The sequence below is a fragment of the Pseudorca crassidens genome, chromosome 7 (assembly GCF_039906515.1).
Source record: "Pseudorca crassidens isolate mPseCra1 chromosome 7, mPseCra1.hap1, whole genome shotgun sequence".
NCBI lineage: Eukaryota > Metazoa > Chordata > Mammalia > Artiodactyla > Delphinidae > Pseudorca > Pseudorca crassidens.
In genome coordinates this window covers 13,223,834-13,243,732 of record NC_090302.1, presented here as the reverse complement: position 1 = coordinate 13,243,732, position 19,899 = coordinate 13,223,834, and the positions used below count along the sequence as shown (strand labels likewise).

Genomic DNA, 19,899 nt, shown 5'->3' with positions numbered 1-19,899 from the left:
AAGGACATTGACGTTCAGAGCAGGAGTGGATTTTATGGGACTTTATATTTTATACCATCATGCTTGCTCTGTACCCTTAAAAACGTTCTGAAAAGTCAAACAGTTACGTACTTCCCACTCAGGTCAAGAAATAAAACCTTAGCAATCTTAGGGAAACCCTTTCCCATCATCCTTCACATCTCCCTCTCCCCCCAGAAGTAAACAATTCCTGAATGGTGTATTTATTTATCATTCCTCTAAGTTTCCTTACACTTTTACCACATATGTGCATTCCTAGCAATATGGGGTATCATTTTGTTTTGCATGTTTTAGAAATCTACATGAATGATATCATACCATTTGATCTTCTGCGACTTACTCCCCATCCCCCCACTAATGATTCATAAGGAATCTCTAGTCATTTTCACTGCAGTATAGATTTTCACTGCCCTATCCACAATTTGTTTATGCATTTCATCCGCTGACAAACATTGAGGCTGTTTTAGATTCTTTACTAGGATAACGAGGTTGCAATGAGCAAGAAGTTCTCTAGACTTATCCCAGAAGCCAAGTCTCTGGGTCACTGGCGTGTGTGCGTCGTTTCTAGATGCTGTCAAATTGTCCTCCGGAGTGGCGGTACCATTTCTCCTCCACCAGCAGCGTATGAGCGTCCTCTGTGCCCTACACCTTCATCAGCACTTTCTGCCGTCCTCCCCTTTGCTTTTTGCCGATCTCGCAGGTGTGAAATGCACTCCCCTCTGGCTTTATTTTGCATTTCCCTGAGTAAGAGTGAGGCTGAGTCTCTTTTGATATGTTTATTGGACATTCATGTTTCCCCTTCTTGGAATTGACTGTTTATATTTTTTATTTCTTTTTTTTTTAATTTTTTTGCGGTACGCGGGCCTCTCACTGTCGTGGCCTCTCCCGTTGCAGAGCACAGGCTCCTGACGCGCAGGCTCAGCGGCCATGGCTCACGGGCCGGGCCCAGGCGCTCCGCGGCACATGGGATCTTCCCGGACCGGGGCACGAACCTGTGTCCCCTGCATCGGCAGGCGGACTCTCAACCACTGCGCCACCAGGGAAGCCCCCCTGTTCATATTTTTGATCCAGTTTTCTTTTGAAAATTGATTTGTAGATCTTTGTATGTTTGGGATATCATGTTCCAAATGTCTTCTTTTGATAAACAGGAGTTATGTTCTTTAATGAAATGTATCAGTCTTTTTCTTGATAGTTTGAGTCTTTAAGCTCAAAAGCCTTTTGTGTCTTTAAGAAACCTTTCCCTATTAAAAAGTTTTTGCATTTAAGTTTCTTTAATCCACCTGGAATTGATTTTGTTTTATGCGTGGTGTGAGGTAGAGATTCCATCTCATTTTTTTTCAACATGGACATCCAATTGCTCCATAAAAGAACATTTATAGAAAAGTCCACCCTTTCCCCAGTGGCCTGCAGCACCACCTCTGCCGCGTATGAAGTTTCCATATATGTGTGGGTCTATTTTTGCAGCCTCTGTTCTAGCCCATTGGCCTATTTATCTATCCTTGGGCTAATATACGGTCAAGTTGTACCTTTTTAGGCTCTTAGCACCTCCTTGAATTAGAAGAGCTAATGGCTTCCTGAGAGCATATCCGTGTCTTATTCATCCTTGTGTCCCTCTCATCACTCATTACATGAACATCCACGTCATGCTTTTGTTTGCAAAGACTTTCTCACACTCAGTCTCTTGGGCTCCCGAGACTCCCTTATGCAGAAGAGGAAATTGAGGCACAGAGGAGGTGAGATGATTTGCCAAGGTCACACAGACAGAAGGTGTTCTTGTAGCATTTCGAAGCCACCTTTCCGTCCATCCCATTTTGCCTAGGCTCTGAAGACCTCTACCTGATCCTCCAGCTTTTCTGGTGCAGAATTTTCACTTTTCCTTCCTTCTTTCAGCAAGTAGATCCTGAGTGAAGTGTGTGTGCCACATCCCACTTCTGGGGGCTCTTCCCAGTACTGGAGACCACTAGGGAGAGTGGGACCTCGGGTGGGCATTTTGTGGGAAGTCTGAGGCCTGGGGTCAGGAGGAGGAAAACCCGCGGGTTTCAGAGTCCATCTAGAGAGCCCTGTCCTGGGCGTGCCCTTGGAACCCAGGAGCTGCCTTGAGAGGATGCCGGCTTCCCTCAGGAATTAGAGGCTTCCTCCCGCCCTCCCGCCTCCCGAGGCAGGAATGCGAAGGATCAGCTTTCAGCAGCGCTGCGGCTGCCGTTCCGGGGAGCTCCCAGTGCAGGCCTTTCATGAACTGTCGAATTAACTGGTTCTGTCCGTCCAACTGGGAGAGCAGCTCTTGCTAAAAATAGCGTCCTGCCCAGCACGACCTACGCTCGCCAGGAGCCGGCCGCGACAGTCCCACCCCACCGGGAGTCCCCACCCCGGGCCTGGCCCACGTCCCACCCCCGAAACCGAGACCGAGGCCGCGGGCACAGCGTGGTCCCCACAAGTGCCGCGGAGGGCGGAAGGCCCGCGGGCCGAGGAGCGGCCGAGGCCGTCCGGCATGGGAGCCCGCGGCGCGGCCTCCCGCGCGCTCGCTTGGGCCTCCCTGCCGCTGCTGGGGCTTCCCGCCGGCGCGCTCTGCGAGGACACGCTTTACTGCCGAGGTAAGGCCGGGCCGCAGCCGGCGCGCCTCTCGCTTTTCCCAGGCACTTGCTGGCGCCTCTTTCTCCTTCCCCACCCTGGGTCCGTGGCGGGGGGGCGGGGCCGAAGGAAGGTGAACGCAGGCGTCGGAACCCAAGCAGGGCTTGGGGAGAAGAGTCAGGCGCTCTCAGCAAGCTCATCTTTGGTTCGCAAGAAGTCGCAGTCTCGCCACCTCTTTTGAGAAGCCTTTGCCTGCCCTTGGCCTCAGTCTTCCTATCTGGATTATGGGACAGTAAAATCGTCCAGCTTTAATTTTGACTGTGACCCCAAGAGAAGTAGGGGAACCTGCTGAAACGGATCGCAAGCATTCTGGAGATGTTTGCCCGAACCCAGATGGGGTGGAGAATTTGTTGATGGAAGGGCTGGAGGTGCCCTCCCTGTGACGCCCCCCAGACCCCCCCCCCACCGCCGTCCTCTCCCGGAGCTCTGGACCTAGCATCAGCCCACGGCCCCCGCGGGTGGAGATCAAGGGGAGACGCACAGCAAAGTTTAAGAGGTCACCGGACGCGCGAAGATCCTTGCGGGAGAGGAGAGTGTGGAGTGGAAGAGGGGTGAGTCGCAGCCCACTCCTCAGTCTGGTATCTGCATAGTCCCTGGGCTAAAGCTGGGATTTTACCTTTGAAATCCCGGGAAAAGAGCGCAGTCCGGCCACACAGAGGGGCTCAGCAAGCTAGCTGAGCCGGGGAAGGGGAGTGGGCGTGTGGACCGGCCCAGATCCGGGGCAAAAGAGGGGACCAGGAGCCTGTGCCGTCAACCGAGGGGATCTGCGCTGCCCAGTCCGGCCGGCGCGGGTAGTAGTGGGGTCGACTGGCCAAACAGGTGCGCTCCCTCCCCTCCCCTCCCCGCCTCCTCTCTGTCCGGGCCCAGCGGGCGGAGCTGCGGGTGCCGGGGCCTGCGATTGGCGGGGCTGGGCTGGCAGAGTGGCCGGGGGAGCCCGGGAGCCCAAGCACCGCGGCGCAGGCGGAGGCGCGGAGCCGGCCAGAGCGCGCTACTGCGGGGTCCGCCGCCTGCCTGGCGGGGTCCAGCGCCTGCCTGGCCGGCTCCGCTCCGCTGCGCCTGGCTGGCGCTACTGAAACTTTCGTGCGCCCCGCGACCTCGCCGCCTCGTGACTCTGGCCCTGTGCTGCTCGGGCTCCGGTGCCTTTGGGATGGCAGAGCCCAGCGGCCAGGCTGGCGAGTAGAGGTAAGAGCTAGGCCCCCGCGAGTCCGTATGAGGGGGCCTCGGGGTCTTGCGGGGGTCCTAGAGGGATCCGGGGTTCGAGGGGACCTGGGGACCCTGATGGGTGGTATAGTGGTGCCTGACTGAGGAGTGGGCTGCGACTTTGCTTTACCCACCCCTCTTCTACCCTACAGCCCCCTATGCTGCGAGGATCTTTGCGTGGTGAGTTGACCCTTTAAACTTTCCTGGGCGCCTCTCTAGACAGCTGGGTCCTTGGGAGAGAACCGCGCGGTGTTACAAGGAAGGCAGCCCCAGCTGGGGCTCGCAGCCGGTGGGGGTTGGCTGGGGGCTTTCTGCAGCCTCCCAACCCTAACAATTCCAAGTTGTCTCCCCAAACCTCGGACCTTCCTCATCTACTCCTGGGGGTTGATGTTTGGGCAGCCACTCCTCTGTGGCCAGAGCCAGGCACCCCGGGGCACCCAAGTTTTGGGTGTTGTTTTGTTCGACCAGTAGCCACTCCTCAATTTTCGGGGGGCGGGGTTATTGGAGTGAGATCTCTTTTCTGTTTCCTGGGCTGCCTGGAACCCTACCCTCCAGAAAACATCTTGAGCAAGCAGAGTGGGAACAGGGACCAGAGCCATCTAGGTGCCAGTCCCCAGCCTCGTAGGAACACCGTGGGCTTTTCTTGTTTCTGAACGGTCTATTCTTTTGAGCTGTCTGGCTTGAGTCATATGGAAACTGCGCCTCTCCTCTCCTGCCCTCTTTTGCTACTTAGGGGGGTAATTAATTTTGATTGAGGGTGAATAGGCAGGTAGCTTGTCACAGGTTTGTGGTATGAGGATCATCCTTTTTAATGATCATCTTTATTTCCCCTCAATGTCAAAGCCAAATGCCTTTCTGTTTTCTTGACCTAAGACGGTACACCTGAGAGTTAAAAGCATACCAAACACAGGCTTTGGAGCCCGGAAAAACCCAGCCCTGCTGTTCATTAGCTGTGTGTCCTTGGGCAGGTTTCCTAACCTCTCTGAGCTCAAAGTTCCCACCCCAGGGGGATGTGGTGAGGCTTTTGTGAGGTTAGGCATGGAAAGCATCTGGCTCATAGGACAACAGCCTTGGGCTGCCAGTCTGCATCCTGGAGCTTGGGCCTTTTTGCTGCCTGAGGGCCCCAGACCCTTTGTGACTCAGTTTCCTCTCCTCTCAAAAGTTGGTGTGGACCAGCCCCTCTTAACCAGCCTTTTTGAGAAAAGTAGACAGATGCACATACTCTCCAAGGCATGTGATTTCACTGGGTTTGTAAGCCTCCGATTTAAGACAGCCCCATCCATCCCCCTCCTTGTCATGAATTATTCGGAAGATATAAGGCCTTCTGTCTACCACTGATCTCTTCCCATCCCATTTGGATGCTTGGTGGTTACGGTTGCAAATATCAGGGAAGTGCAAGTGCACTAATTAACCAGCACGATAGGGAGAGGGGCTGACCTGTAGAACCTGGCCAAAGTCACCTTCAAGATCATCGAGCTACCCCATCCCTATGCTTCCTTCCCCGAAGCTGCATCTCCACCTGGAGAGCATCTAATCTCTTTTGCTGGGATCCTTGAGTGGCAGCCCACTAGGCAGCTGGTTTCATGATTGGGCAACTCCAGTCTGTGAAAAAATTCTTCCTGTTTGGAGTAGAAATCTGTGTCCCTGTTACTTCTACCCACTGGTTCTAGTACAACCCTTCAGGCATCTCTTATTGGCTCAATTATTCACTGTGGTCCCCTGATGCCTGGCATTCTGTTCCTTCCCTGAGGCGTTCAACACACTGAACTGAGTCTGGCAATGATCACAGCACCATTTATTGAGTGTTTATTATATGCCAGGTCCTGTACTGAGAGCTTGTACAGATACTATTTCTGTGCAGCCTTAAGGCAGCCCCATGAGGTGGAATCTTTTCTTTTCCTCATTTTACATATGAAGAAACAGGTTTAGAGAGGTTAAGAGACCTACCCAAGGTCATACAACACATAAGGAGCTAGGCTGCATCCCAAAGCTAGAATCTGCCTTTATCGTTACTTCTGTCCTGTGCTGGCATGCGTGTCCACTGTGCCCACACACTGTGTGTGTGTGTGTGTGTGTGTGTCTCAGTCTGTGGTGTTTGCTGGCAGTGCTTTTCTCACAATTACCTGGCGCCCCTATTAAAATGCAGATCTTTCGCCTCTACTCCAGACCTAGGAATCTGCACGTTTTAAAACTCCCCAGACCATTCTCACGCACAGCACAGTCTGAGAACCGCAGCCCCAAGGCATGCTTAGGGAAAGAATGTGGCATGTGGGTTCCAGGAGATCTGAATTCAAGTCTTGTTTATTTATTGGCTGCTCTGGGTCTTTGTTGCTGCGCACGGACTTTCTCTAGTTGCGGTGAGCGGGAGCTACACTTCGTTGTGGTGCGTGGGCTTCTCATTCCGGTGGCTTCTCTTGTTGCAGAGCGTGGGCCCTAGAGCGCGTGGGCTTCAGTAGTTGTAGTACACTGGCTCAGTAGCTGTGGCTCGCGGACTCTAGAACACAGGCTCAGTAGTTGTGGCACATGGGCTTAGTTGCTCGCGGCATGTGGGATCTTCCCGGACCAGGGCTGGAACCCGTGTCCCTTGAATTAGCAGGCGGATTCCCAACCACTGAGCCACCAGGGAAGCCCTTGGCTTCACTCTTTTGAGCTGGTTACTTTCCCTTCCTGGGACAAGATGTTATACCCCCAGTATACGGGGTGACTGCTGTCTGTGATGGGCTGTGGAAGGCTACTGGGTGGATGTCACGCATTATGGGGCAGGCCCTAGGAGGACAGAGTGCCCTGGTGAGGCCTCTCCTGCCACAGTGGATGTGCATGGCCCTACTCGTCACCCCTCCCCCCACCCCCATCTCCCCAGACATCTGGCCTCTGCTTTCTAGAAGCACTGGTGCACCTTGGATGAAGCTCTGGTGCTGAGATTTCTCAGCACGGGTGATGGGGACCCCGGACAGGTGGGCAGGACTCCCCTCCACACATACCCCTTCCTCCTCCATGGCCCCATGATGGCCTCTGATCTCCCAGACAGGAAGTGCTGTGCTCCAGCTTCTTGGGGAGGGGAATGGGGTAGGTCTGCTGTGTGTGCATTGGTGTTGTTTTTTTTTTTTTAAATATATTTATTTATTTATTTTTTAGTTGCGTTGGGTTTTTGTTGCTGTGCGCGGCCTTTCTCTAGTTGTTGTGAGCAGGCTACTCTTCGTTGCGGTGCACGGGCTTCTCTTGCTGTAGAGCACGGGCTCTAGGCATGCGGGCTTCAGTAGTTGTGGCTCGTGGGCTCAGTAGTTGTGGCTCGCAGGCTCTAGAGCGCAGGCTCAGTAGTTGTGGCGCACGGGCTTGGTTGCTCCGCGGCATGTGGGATCTTCCTAAACCAGACCTCGAACCCGTGTCCCCTGCATTGACAGGGGATTCTTAACCACTGTGCCACCAGGGAAGCCCTGCATTGGTGTTTTAAATCCAGTGGAAATGCATCCTTTCCCTGGAGGGCTGCTCTGCTGGTCCGTGGGCAGCTCTAGAGAAACAGCTGAGCTGCGGCTGGCTGGGTAGGGCTGGTGCCAGGAGGGGTGTGGGGTACGGCGATCGCCTGCACCGGCCTCGGCTGGGTCCCAGTCCCAACCTCCTAGCCCTGCTTTACACAGAGCACTTGTTTCACCTTTATCCTGTTTGATCTCCTGAAAGCACCGAATTAGTAAACATCCATTCTACGGAAGAGGTCATTGGAGTCCAGGAAGCTACAGTGACACGTCCAAAGCTCTACCGTCTGGGTGCATGGGGGAGATGGTAAAGTCAGAACTTGAACCCAGGCCCCTTGACAATAAGCACAGGTCTTTTTCACGCTGCCTCCCACACCTCATTGTTTTCTGCCCCACCTGGTCGTGGCTTTGGTGCCAGAGTCCTCGCCCGGATGCTGGAAGACCTGGGTTCTGACTGGGCCACCACTGGGCTGTGTGATCCTGGGCAGGGCTGGTCATCCCTTAAACCTTTAGTTTCCTTGTCTAGAAAGGGTGGGGGGTGTTTGGTTAGATCTCTGAGATTCCTTCCAACCTTGACATACACAGGTTACCTTTTTTGTTTTTTTGCATTTCCGGGGGCAGGGCGGGGGCTTCCATGATGGACTCGGGGCATGGGTGAGTTGTTGGTGGGGTTGGAGAGCAAAGTGCTGCCCTGGGGCTGGTTATGAAACCAGCTGGGAGGGCGTTTGTGGGCTCAGTGTCCGGGGCCCTTGGGGAGCTGGGGTGCAGTGGGGGGGCAGCAGGAGGGTGCCCGGGGCAGAGTGAGGTGGATTACTCTGAACATTGCAGGAGGGTGATGGTGGGAATGACTGGGAGTGTGGATGGGAGCTGAGGGGGAGCTGGGGCCCCAGTCGAGCCCCTCTCTCAGCCCGGGACAACCCTGGCCGAGAGACCAAGAGAATGTCATAGTCTCTCATCTACCTCCTGAGCCACTGCATGTCTCTCCATGGGGCGTCCCCAGCCTTCCTTGAGTCCAACCCCTCCCAACTGGAGTCTGTGTCAGGACTGGGGGCTTCCAGTGGCCTGTCCTCCATGCCCAGGGCGGGCTCCCAGCAGCCTGGCTTCGTAAAGCAGGCCCTTGTCAACCGTGGCCTCTGCCAGCCACCTGCCCTCAGCTCCCCGTCCATCATGCCTCCTTTCCCCTCCCTGGGGGTGGGGCTCCCTGTCACCCTCCCACGGGATCAAACCCATGCTCTCTGGCCTGGCCATCAGGGCCCCAGGCCTCCTCCCACTTCCCTCCCTGCCTCTTCTCTCTCTGTTCTTCAAGCTCCAACTGTGACTCCTGTATGTTCTCTCTCAACCACTGCTTCATTGCCCAAATTCTAACTGCCCCTCGGGGACTGGCACAAATGTCACTTCTGCTAGTCTCATCGCTAAGGGGGAGACATCCCCCTGTGCGGTTCTGGTTTGTAGCTCTTACCAACTCCCTTGCTTCACACTTTGTCATCAGCTTGTCCATCTCCAGAGATGGATTCTGAACTTCTTGAGGGCAAGGCCTGGCTTTATCTCTCATCTCGGTGCCCACGGAGTGGGTGGGGCCTGGCGAGGGCCTTCCTTGGTCTAGTAAACGCTCGTAAAGCCTTGTAGAGTTGGACTGGCTTGTAATCGGGCTTGGTTTTTACGCTCCTGGCTCAGAGCTTTTTGCCTGCACCCCGCTTCCCCACGCAAACAGGTGGGGGTCCTGTCTGTCTGGGCTCTGGGTTAAGCTAGCTCCAGCCAAGGGATGCACGGAGGGATGGCTTTGGTTTTTGGAAAGGCTTTCTGCCTCCTTTGGCTCATTCTTGCTATGTAAGAAAGTCTGTTCTGGCTTTGTGGAATCAAAGACAGAGAGGCCTGGAACCAGGTCTGAAAAGGGTACCTTGTCAGCTCCCCTGCCTGCAGGCTGTACTTCAGGTCTCAAAGCAGCATAGCCAAGATTCATCTGATTCTCTAGAATTCAGAAGAGAGTTTGTAAAGTATTTACAAAGGGTCTGCAAGGTCATGCGGATTGTGTCGGGGGCCCAGAGACATGGCCCCAGAGGCACCCAGGGATTCCCTTGACTTTTCTAGGGATGCGCAGTTCTTTGCAGTCAGAATCTCCAGGGAAACTGTCTGTCCCTGCGTTCAGCGAGGGCTTTTGAACCAGGAAGAGGCTCTCCATCGTGACGGCTCCCCATTCAGAATGAGGCTCTTGTGTTGGGGTCATTTTCCCCGCTAGTATCATTTGCTGAGAGTGAACTCAGGCAGTAGCAGGTGGGCGAGGAGGAACCAAGGAGAACAGGCTTTAGTCAACACCCACACAGCTGGGCCAGGTGACCGGGGAGGAGCTCTCTATGCCCAAGGAGGGAGCTCCCATCTACTTGTAGGTCACGGTGGCTGTTGAAGACCCATCTTGGAGTAAGGTTCAAGGAATGCTGGAGGGAGAGAAGTGAGATCGATGAGAGTCTGGGTTTAGGCTCAGATGCTGCCCAAGTCCCTTGCCCGAGTAGACGCTGGCAGGGGCCCTTGAAGTCCTGTCACCTCCCGTGCTGCCCTTGTTACTGAATGTCCTGCTCACTTTTGTTTTCTCACCCCTGTCTCCACCCCTGCCTCTGTCCCTGGACTGAGCATCTTAGCACAGGTGCCTCAGGGTTGACTCCTCTGGGCCACCCTAGGTCGCACCTCCTCAGAGGGGGAGGGGAGGGAGCATGGAGGTAAATGAATAAGTAAATGAGCGAATGGTCCTTCTCAGCATCTTTGGTGACCCTGTCTGACTGTCACTGGCTGGAGAATATGTGACAGCTGAGTCCACCAGGAAATGGCTGTCTGACGGGAGCAGTGAGGACCCAGCCAGACATAATGGAAGCTGGCTCTGGATGGAGCCGCGATCTCGGAGCCTTTCCCATCCATCAAAGCTGGCGCTGCTTCCGCGAGGAGAGAATTCCCAAAAGGCTCCGCTGGCCCCCTGATAGGGATCTTCAGGGTGTGTGAGGGATTTGCTTTTCAGCCAGGATGTGGGGAGTTAAAAATAGGCATCCTAATCCCTCGGGTCTGTGTCAGACTTGAGGCTGCTCAGGGCCCTTCGGCTCCATTATCTCACTCGAGTGGCTTGAGCCGCTGACGTGGGTGGAGGTCGGGCTGCCCATTTTATGAAGGAGCATGTGGCGGCATGCTCCCGATTTCTGCTTGAGGCTGTGCTCTGTATTTGGTGGCAGAACCTAGGTCTGTTCCCTGGGCCCCTGCGAGGAGCCCAGATAAAGTCTAAAGTCCACAGGCTACAGGAGGGAAGGGGGTTGATTGAAACAATAGGGGTAGATTACTAAGCGCAGCAAGGAAGACGCAGGCTGGATCAAGGCCCCAGGGCTTGGGGGGCAGTGGGAGGCTGTACGTGCTGGAGCGGGAGTGTGTGGGGAGGTGGGGGTAGTGATGAGAGTGAAGCACAGAAGTACCATCGAGACCCCAAGTCGGACCCCTTGAATGTCATAATAAGGCGCGTGAACATGATACTGTAGGCAACGAACGGGGAGCCATTGAGGATTCCAGAGCGCAGCAGTCAATGCTTTATCAAAAGTGCCGTGTGATGGCGTGCTCCCCCGGCTTTGCTATGGGTGTCTTGTTATGGTGTTTGGTAGAGCAGATTTTTTTTGCCGGGGCGGGGTGGGGGGGTGGGGCGGGGAGGGGGCGGGGATTTTTTTTTTTTTGGCTGTGCCACGCGGCATCTGGGATCTTAGCTCCCCAGACCGGGGATGGAATCCGTACCCCCTGCAATGGAAGCGTGGAGTCTTAACCACTGGACCACCAAGGAAGTCCCGGTAGGGCAGATTTTTATTTAAATCTTCAGAAGACACCCTGTCCCTCCCCACATCTCCTTCTGGAACCTGTACTGTAGAGGAGGGAGACTCATTTTCTGCTGCCTCTGGGTTCTGGAGCAAAGTCTATATCTGGGTTTCTCTGCTTCTTCCTGTTTCCAATCTAGGTTCTCCTGGTTGTCTGTCTATCTGTCCTTGCCGCGGTTGGAGGAATTAAAGGAGAGGGAGGAGGCGGTGGCTGAAGTTGAGGGAAGGCTCTTCTCTCCTGGCCTGATTCATTGAAACTTTTACAGGCTGCGCTAGTGCCTCCTTGCCCCTGGCAAGCTCCCAGACCACCAGGCTCTCCTTCCACACATTTTAGTGCCCTTTGTCCTCTAACCCAAACCTTTATTAGCTCTTTGCTCTTTCCCCAGATAGGGGGAGACCCTGGTGGGCAGGATGGGAGATAAACCAGATCTCTCAGACCGTTGAAAATCTGTCGTCCGCCCATTTTAGAGTTGGGCAGACAGAGGCCTGGGTTTGCTGGGACTCAGACCCGATCTCCAGCCCTGTCTTGGGCTTTGGCTGCAACACTGTTGTGCTTTTCAGAGCCACTCTGCTTCTGAGCTCCAAGCGCAGGGATTCCCAGCTCTGTGTGAATCCTGGTTCTGCAGCCTTGGCCCCTCCTGGGGCTGGGAGCCAGCAGCGCCTGCGGGTTCCCGGCGAGGGCTCTTGGCGTTGGCGTAGTCACAGGGATGAGATCACTACTCACCTCGGGATGGGGGAGGATGCCAAGGTTTGGGAACTTTCACTCTGAGCCACTTGTCGATTGTGTGTGTGTGTGTCTGTATAAGAAAAACAAACCTGTGGGTTGGGACTTTGTACTTGGCCTGTGAACTGTGGACCTGGAAGCTGCTGGGCCATGACAAGCTCCTGGACTCTGCCGTCTCACAGATTCCAGGAGAGTGGCTCTGTGTCGAGACAGCTTGAACCTGGTTTTAGTGTTTGTTCTGTCTCATCCTGGCTCTGTGCAAGAGGCAGGACCTCCCTGGGCTGTAAAAATCATTCCTGGCAGCTCACGCTTTCTGAGTACTTCCCATGAGCCAGGATCTGGGCTCAAGACTTTCCCAGGATCAGCCCCTTTGATTCTCACAACAGACCCGTGAGGTCCTGTTATCATCTCCCTTTTGCAGATGAGGAAGCTGAGGCCCAGAGAGGAGGTCACCCAGCTTGGACAGGGCAGAGGTAGAGTTTGAATGAAAATCTTCCCCACTCCACAGCTCGAGGTGTCAGTCACTGTGCTTCTCTGCCCTCCAGCTGCTGGGCTAATTCCTGTGGGATTGTGAAAGCATAAATACCAAGAAATTAGGTGTGATTAAGCAAGTAAGGAGCAGGAAAGGGGTGAATGAGGAATCCTAGATTGACATCATCCCCCATATTCCCCGTCCAGCACTGGCCACGAGCAGTCAGAGATGGGGAACAGAGGAGAGCAGGTACGGCTGTATCCAAGCTCCAGGAGGAAAGGGCACATTAAGCCATTCCTGGCCTGTCTCTTTCCAACCCCTGTAACTGTTGGCTTTTTTGATGTTAATTCCTTTCCTATCCTCCCCTGCCCCCCCTCCCCTCCCGGAAGGTGCCTTTAAGGCAGGATGGTTGCTGGGGTCGTTTCCCTTTGAGTGGAGTGACCAATACTGTGTTGATTAAGATTTGGAACAGGGGTCTGTTGTTGGCTGCTGAATCCTGGGCTTGGGATGGGAGGTGGGGAAAGAGGCAAGCAGCTTGTTCCCACCGCAGAGGGGCCTGGTATTTTGGAGAGGCTAAGGGTAAGGGCTAGTCTGGGGTCCATTAAACAGACCTGGATTGGAGTCCTAGCTGCTCCACCTACCAGCTCTGTGGCCTTGGACAAAGGTACCTCACTTCTCTGATCCTCGGTATTCTCATCTGTCCATTTGGAATAATAATCATCCTTATCTGCTAGGGTTGTTGTTAGGCTAAAACTAGACATGGAGCCAGGGAACACGGTACAGTGTCTGTGCCTTGTAAACACGTAACAAATGCTAGTGATTTTGTTCTTACTTCTCACTGTTTGCATTATTGTTACCGAGGGCCTTCTCAGTCAGCTTTACATTGGTCTTGGGATACTCTGGCCAATGCCCTTTCCAAACTTACTGCCTCTGGGAAGGCAGTTTTGGGTATGGAAAAGTCTGATATAAAGAGACTATATGAATCACTTATTTATTTTTTCTTGTAAAGATACAGGGTGACTCAAATCCACCAAACAAAGGTTTTTGAATGTGGGTTTTTCAGTGAGCTACAGGGATGAATAGAGAAAAGGTATGACAGAGGAAGAGATTTCTTGAAGAAGATGCTGGAAATGCACAGCATTCACATTACACTAGAGCTTGTTTTTGCTTAAGTTGCTGAGGTGAGTGTATGTTGAAGCATACACTGAAGCAGCCCTGCTGGGTGAAGGGGGTGGGTGGAGAGATTCAAACCAATGTGAGGTTCGGCTCCCCCCTCCCTCCTGTGAACCTCCGGGGTCCACTCCTAGGGAGAAAGCATGCCCAGTCTTGGAGAGGCCACAGGTTGGTGTGGAGAGGGTGATGTATCAGGGGGGCTTCCTGGAGGAAGTGGTGCTGGAGGCGGCTGCCCTGGTTTCTGCAGACAGGATTGCAAAATCACTTCTCCCAAGCTTGCCTGGGTCTCTGTGGTAGCCCTGCAGCCCCGTCAGCTGGGAGGCCCCACGCCTGGCAGTCAGGACACTTGGGGAGGAGCGGGGGGTGATGTCCAATCCTAGCTCAGTTTCCCCCTTTAGACCTGTACATCCCTAGAGCCCCTTTATCTTGGGCACGCCATTAAAAAGGCAGGGGAAGGGTATGGATGAAGATTTGGGTTTGAAATCAGAGCTCAGTTTGTCACTTCCATCGTGTGCCCTCAGGCAAGTCATTTCACTGCCTGTGCCTCAGTTTTCCCATGTGTCATACGAGGATAATAGTGACCACGTCACCGAGTTGTTTTGAGGCGTCGGTGAGGTAATGCAGGTAAAGTGCTTATCACAGAGCTGGCTCCGGGTAAGCGCCTGTCATTAAAAACTGCTGCCTGCCTGCTGTTGTTTTTAGCTTGGGACACACCTCTTTGCCCTCGCCTCCCCTCCACCAGAGATCCTGTTGTTGACATCCTCCTCACTAACTAGTGCAGGGATTTTAAGTATTTATATCCTTGCTGGAATTTCTCTTTGCATTGTCTAGTTAATTACCTAATTGAATGGAGGCAAACAATTTCACTTCCTTTCCTTTGCAAGCGCAGGAAATGGCCGGTGCCTTCTTTTCTGTGATTGAGATGATTATTGAAATATCTGATGATGAAGATGACAAGCCTTCCCGCCTTGAGAGGTCGGCTCCCTCTTAGACTAGCTTAATGGGCCCCATAAATCAAGCTGCAGCCACGTGCTTGGGAAACATACATCTTGTTGAGGATGTTGATGGTTTGGCTGCTGTTTCTTTGAGTGCCAGCATGCTGTTTGGGCACCTTCTTGCCCGTTCCCGGAAGGATGGTTGATAAGACTTCTTTTTAAATATTCAGAACTAACGACCTGTGTATGTATTTGGGGAGGACTGGCCGATGGAGTATAAATCAAAACCAAGGCGTAGGGAGAAGGTGTCACGTGGCAAGGAATCACTGACTCTAAACACGTTGCTGGTGTTGGTGGCGTTGGGTTCTGCCCTGCCCCTCGTGGCTCTGGGGCGGGGAGTGCAGTGGTTAAGGGCATGGGTTCTTTTTCTTCTTTTGGCCGCACCTCGTGGCTTGCAGCGTCTTAGTTCCCTCGCCAGGGATTGAACCTGGGCCCCAGCAGGGAAAGCGCTGAGTCTTAACCACTGGACAGCCAGGGAATTCCCAAGGGCATGGGTTCTGAACTTGATGTCCTGGGGGCTTCCAGTCCTTGCCCTGCCACTCAGTAGCTGCATAAATTGGCATAGTCATTTAACTTGTCCTTGGCTCTGAAGTGAGGGGGGTATAATAGATCCTGCTTCACAGGAATTGTAAGAATTGTTCTACACATATGCCAGCACATGGTAAGTACTCATACAAGTAAGCCATTGTTTTTATTTAAGGATCTTAAAAAATCCCTTACTGTGTTCTTTACCCCAAGACCCTCCCCATTTGTTTTACCTCATTCTGTCTAGATAACAACCAGAACCAGCATGCCCAGGCTTCTCCCACCTCTGGGCTCCTGCTGGCCAGTCCCCTCTATTTGGAATGTCCCTGTCTTTGCCCTTCCTTGTTCCTTCAGAACTTATCTCAAGCACTGTGCCCTCCATGAAATGTTCCTAGAGCTCCCACCCCACCAGCCAGTCCCCCTTAAATGCCTTATTGCATCCTTGTTATGCCTTTTGTCTGCAACTATTGTTGGCCCAGGTATGTCCCATGGAATGGCAGTCTGGAGGATACTTTGTAAAAAAGGAGTTTTGGGAAAGGCTGCATACTTGATGCCCATTTGTACAGTACCAACCCACAGTGGCAATTTTAAAGGCTCTGAGAAGTTCTGCAATTCAGAAATCTGTTGAACTTTGTTTGCCCCAGAACTCTTCAAACCTCTGACCTTAGGACACTTTCTTCCTGGAATAACTATTGACAAAGCTTTGTGACCGTCTTGGGGGATGTAGTGTTGTAGACATCTATATAGTAGTTTGATGGTATCTCCCCATTTGACAGTCAAGGAAACCAAGTAACTGGCCCCAGGTAAACCTGTGTGTGTCTCCATCAACTCCTGGATTAAGTGGCAGGTCCTTTATGTGGGTGTTCAGGGCCAGGTGGCAAGGAAGGGCTGGCTGTGACCTGCTCTCAAAGAGCATTTGGCCTTGTTGAGGGAATGAGATGGACACATGAAACAGAGAGAGGTTAACTGCCAAATCATGCATCCCTGAGCCTGTGTGTAACAGGAGCCCTGGCGCAGTCCGCATCCCTGCCCAAGGAAGGACACGAGAGTCAAATGTCCTCTGTGAACCCAGCACTGTCCCCAGCGCCTGGGACCCCGGAACTCGGCCCCACCTGCCTCCCCCAGCGATCCCCATGGGTTCCATGACTCCACAGTGCTCTGGTCCCGCGGGGGCACAGCTGAGGGAGGGGAGAAGAGGCAGCAGAGAAGAGAAGAGCCTTCTGTTTATCGATGCACAGTCTCCCCTTCCTTTCTGGGGAAAAAATGCTCTCTTTCTGATTCCTCTTTTATTATGGGAAATTCTCAGGGGAGCCGTTACCTGACAGTGGGAATTATCTACTGTCTTTATTCTAGTGCCTGTCTGCCTAAATTCCTTCTTGGAGTAATTGCTTTTGGTGATTCAGAGCTGCTGAATATTGTTTTAGGAGAGAGTGCCGGTGCAGAGGCAGGGGGATGCCCACGAATGTGTTTTCAAGGGTGTTGTGGGCGGCCAGCGGCGCTGCTGGTGGTGGTGAGGGTGGTGTGGTAGATGATACAGTTCTTGCCTTTGAATTGGTCCCCTCTCATACTGACAGTGCACGGGTGGCACGGGAGCTCACTTGACTGTGGAACTGGGGCAGGTTTACTGTAGGAAAAAGAAGAGCTGAAAGGCAAGTGTCAGATCTGATGGGTTTGGTCAGCTCTCACCTTGGGCGTTTAGTCCTGGCCATTGGCCCCAGCCTGACCCTGACCCTGGCCGTTGTCATGTGACCTCCCGGAGGGCCAGGGAGAAAGTGGCGACTCCTAGGAGAGCCTTGAAGGAGAGCAGCTGCTGTGAATCGGCCTGCCCGTCCCTCTGGGCAGCCTGAAGTGCTGGCCCTGGACCCTGCTGCCTGGGGCACTGCTGTCCCCTGGGAGGGGAGGGCAGGTCAGGGTGCCTGCTTAGTGGGATGCTGGGAAGGGCATGAAGGGAGGATCTCAGCGCGGGACTGGGAGGTTTACCTGCTCAGTGGATAAAAAGGCAAGTGTGGGCATTTCTTCCCAGAAACGGTCCCCAGCAAATGCCCAGAAAAGGCCCAATTTCAAATGAGTGAGTGTTCTAGATGTGGAAGGGAAAGCCTGGGTTACAAGGTTCCTCAGGTTTCTCACCTGGAGCTTATATGGGCGGGGGCCGGGGGCAGCATGGTACAGGGGCTTCAGTGGAATCTCTCCACCCCCCCACCCCTCCCTCACCCAGGGAGAAGGAGGGTCCAGCCCCAGAGGTGGCCTGTCCTTTGTCTTAACCACTGCCCTCCCCCGCTCCCTCCGTGAGACCTGGACACTGCAACTCCCTGCCTGGGGGTCACATGGCATTTTCCTCCCCATTTTACAGATGACGAAGTTGAGGCCCAGGGTGATCTGTCCAAATTCCCACCGGACTCCCAGTCTCCTGACTCCAGGTCCAGGACCCCTGGGGGCTGTAGTGGGGGGGGGTTGGGAGGCTTAGCGTCAGCCCATCGGAGGAGGGGATGAGCCCTTTGAGGGGAGAGTGGTTTCTCTTGTTCCATCACCATCTTAGTTGGAGTTGGTTCTATGACTGGTTCCTTGAGTCTGTGTAACCATCTGTTAGACTGGGAAACTCCTGAAGGACAGGGACCCTTTGTCACCCTGGAATCACCCCTCAGTGCCCAGCTTGGTGTGTGTGTGTGTGTGGTCAGCTAGGGGTCTTTCAGGCATAAGAGGCAAAGATCCCATCAAACTGGCCAAATTTAGAGGGGTGTTATGGGCTCGCATTTCTACAGAACCCAAGGAAGTGCAATGGACCGTAACTGAATGAGTTAGGCCGTGATATCTGTTTGTCTCCTCTCACTCCACCCAGTTCTAAGCTCTGTTTCTCCACTGCAGTGGGAGTGGAGGAAGTGGGTCCCCAGGGAAGATTGGGGCACTGGCCCCAGAAGAAGAGGGAGCAAACACAGGCAAAAACAACAGAAAGCCCAGAAACACGATGCACATGTCATGAATGGCTGGTAAATTCAATGGATTTTTGTAGACACTTTTTTTTTTTTCCTCCAAAGAAGGAATTTACATTGGAGGCACATCATATCCTAGAACAAAACCAAGCAGACCCTGGGCCCTGAGAAGGATTCGAAGCCACAGCTTGGCTCAGCAGGAAAGAGCGGCATAATTGATTAGTGAAAGGGGTCTGCGCCTCGCTGGGAGAGGCAGGGTCTGCATGTGCTCTGAGGGCCTGGGTGCCATCCCTTGTTGGGTCTGGGTTGTGGTGTTATAGGTGCTTTTTTTTTTTTGCGGTACGCGGGCCTCTCACTGTTGTGGCCTCTCCTGTTGCAGAGCACAGGCTCCGGACGCGCAGGCTCAGCGGCCATGGCTCACGGGCCCAGCCGCTCCGCGGCATGTGGGATCTTCCCGGACCGGGGCACGAACCCACGTCCCCTGCATCGGCAGGCGGACTCTCAACCACTGCGCCACCAGGGAAGCCCTATAGGGGCTTTTAAGATTTGAAAACAACTGGGTTGAAACTAAATAATGTCGAAAGACTCCTCCAAACTTCAAAAGACCAAATACATGTGCTTGGAAGCCCTTTCTGGCCATACATAATACTATCCTACGGAACCGGCAGGTAAATTATAATGCGATAGGACATGATGAGAGGTGATGGTTGGAGGCTGTGCTTCCTGGCACTCTGAGGCTCCAGGGAGGCCTTCTTGTCCTCTGACTGTGGCATCAGTGAGCTGCACGGCTCCTGCCTGCAGGGGCACATGCTTATTGAGCGCCTACCATCTGCCAGGCACTGTTTTAGTTTGAGTGCCTAGTGTTTATCACTGTTTACCGGGTTGAGAACTGGTATGATTTTAGGAGCTCCTGTAAACCGCCTCTGGTGCCTGAAATTCCACCATTAGTGGTTGATTTCTTTGGGTTAAACATTGCCCTTACTAGCTTAGGTGCTAGGTACTAATGGGATACTGAATCTGTATCTCATTGATCTCTAAGCCCTATTTGGGTTGCCAGTTATTATTTGGAAGTGTGGAGACAGAGGAGTTAAACAGGGGACCCGGATAGGACATCGGGCTGGTGGTGGAAGTCAAGATTTGCACGTTGTACGTCACTGTGCCTACCCCACCCTGGGTGCTAAACTTAGCAACCGTCAAAGATTTTAGTCATCAAATCATTTTTAGCGGTCATTGTTTTCCAAGTTTGGATCCTAGAGAACAAGAACTAAAGGTCCTTCCCACCTCTGGCCCCCCGCTGCAGCCTTCCAGGTCCTTCCGCTCAGATGGGCGGCTCCTACTGTGGCCGCCGCGGCCAGCTGCTAGAGGAAGTTGCCGGAGCCGCCCTCCCACTCTTCCCAGCTGGAAGAACAGTTGTCTGCCCCTACCTGGTCGCCTTCTGGCCCCTAGGAACCCCTTCCCCAATGACAATAGCCGCCACTGACCAGTCAGCAAACGCTGACCCTCCCCCCCACCCCGTACAGTGGTTAAAAGTATGTGTGAGATTTAGAGTCCGATTGGGTTCAAGACCAGCTGGGTGACTATACCACTCTTTGCTGACTTTCCCATCTGTAAAATGGGATAACAGTACCATCCCCCAAAGGATTTATGCAGGTGTCATTGAGATAGATGATCACATCCCTAGTTCAAGACCTGGCACATGAAGGAAACTCTACATGGGATCTTTTTTTTTTTTTTCTCCTTGCCGCGCCATATGGCATGTGGGGTCTTAGTTCCCCGACCAGGGATCGAACCCGTCTTAACCACTGGACTGCCAGGGAAGTCCTGATACATGGGATCTTCGATGATTATAATATCATTACTGTTCGGGGCCTCAGCCAGCCTTCCCACGGTGGGTACCAGCCTCCAGCTGCCCGACTCTTGCCTTCCCAGACACT

The 19,899-nt window shown here is 53.5% G+C and overlaps 1 protein-coding gene across 3 annotated transcripts in view; it reads left to right on the top strand.

Moving 5' to 3' along the window:
• The window catches only part of DAB2IP (DAB2 interacting protein), a 194,836-nt gene that overhangs the window by 21,956 nt on the left and 152,981 nt on the right, over positions 1-19,899 (top strand). The window contains exon 1 of one of the 3 annotated variants that reach the window (XM_067743423.1): positions 3,178-3,197. The exons of 1 other annotated variant lie outside the window; for it this stretch is intronic. The gene's annotated coding sequence lies outside the window, so the exon portion shown is untranslated. Of the gene's footprint in view, positions 1-3,177; positions 3,198-3,605; positions 3,829-19,899 lie in introns of those variants that run through there. One more of the 3 variants, XM_067743422.1, reaches the window with a different exon arrangement.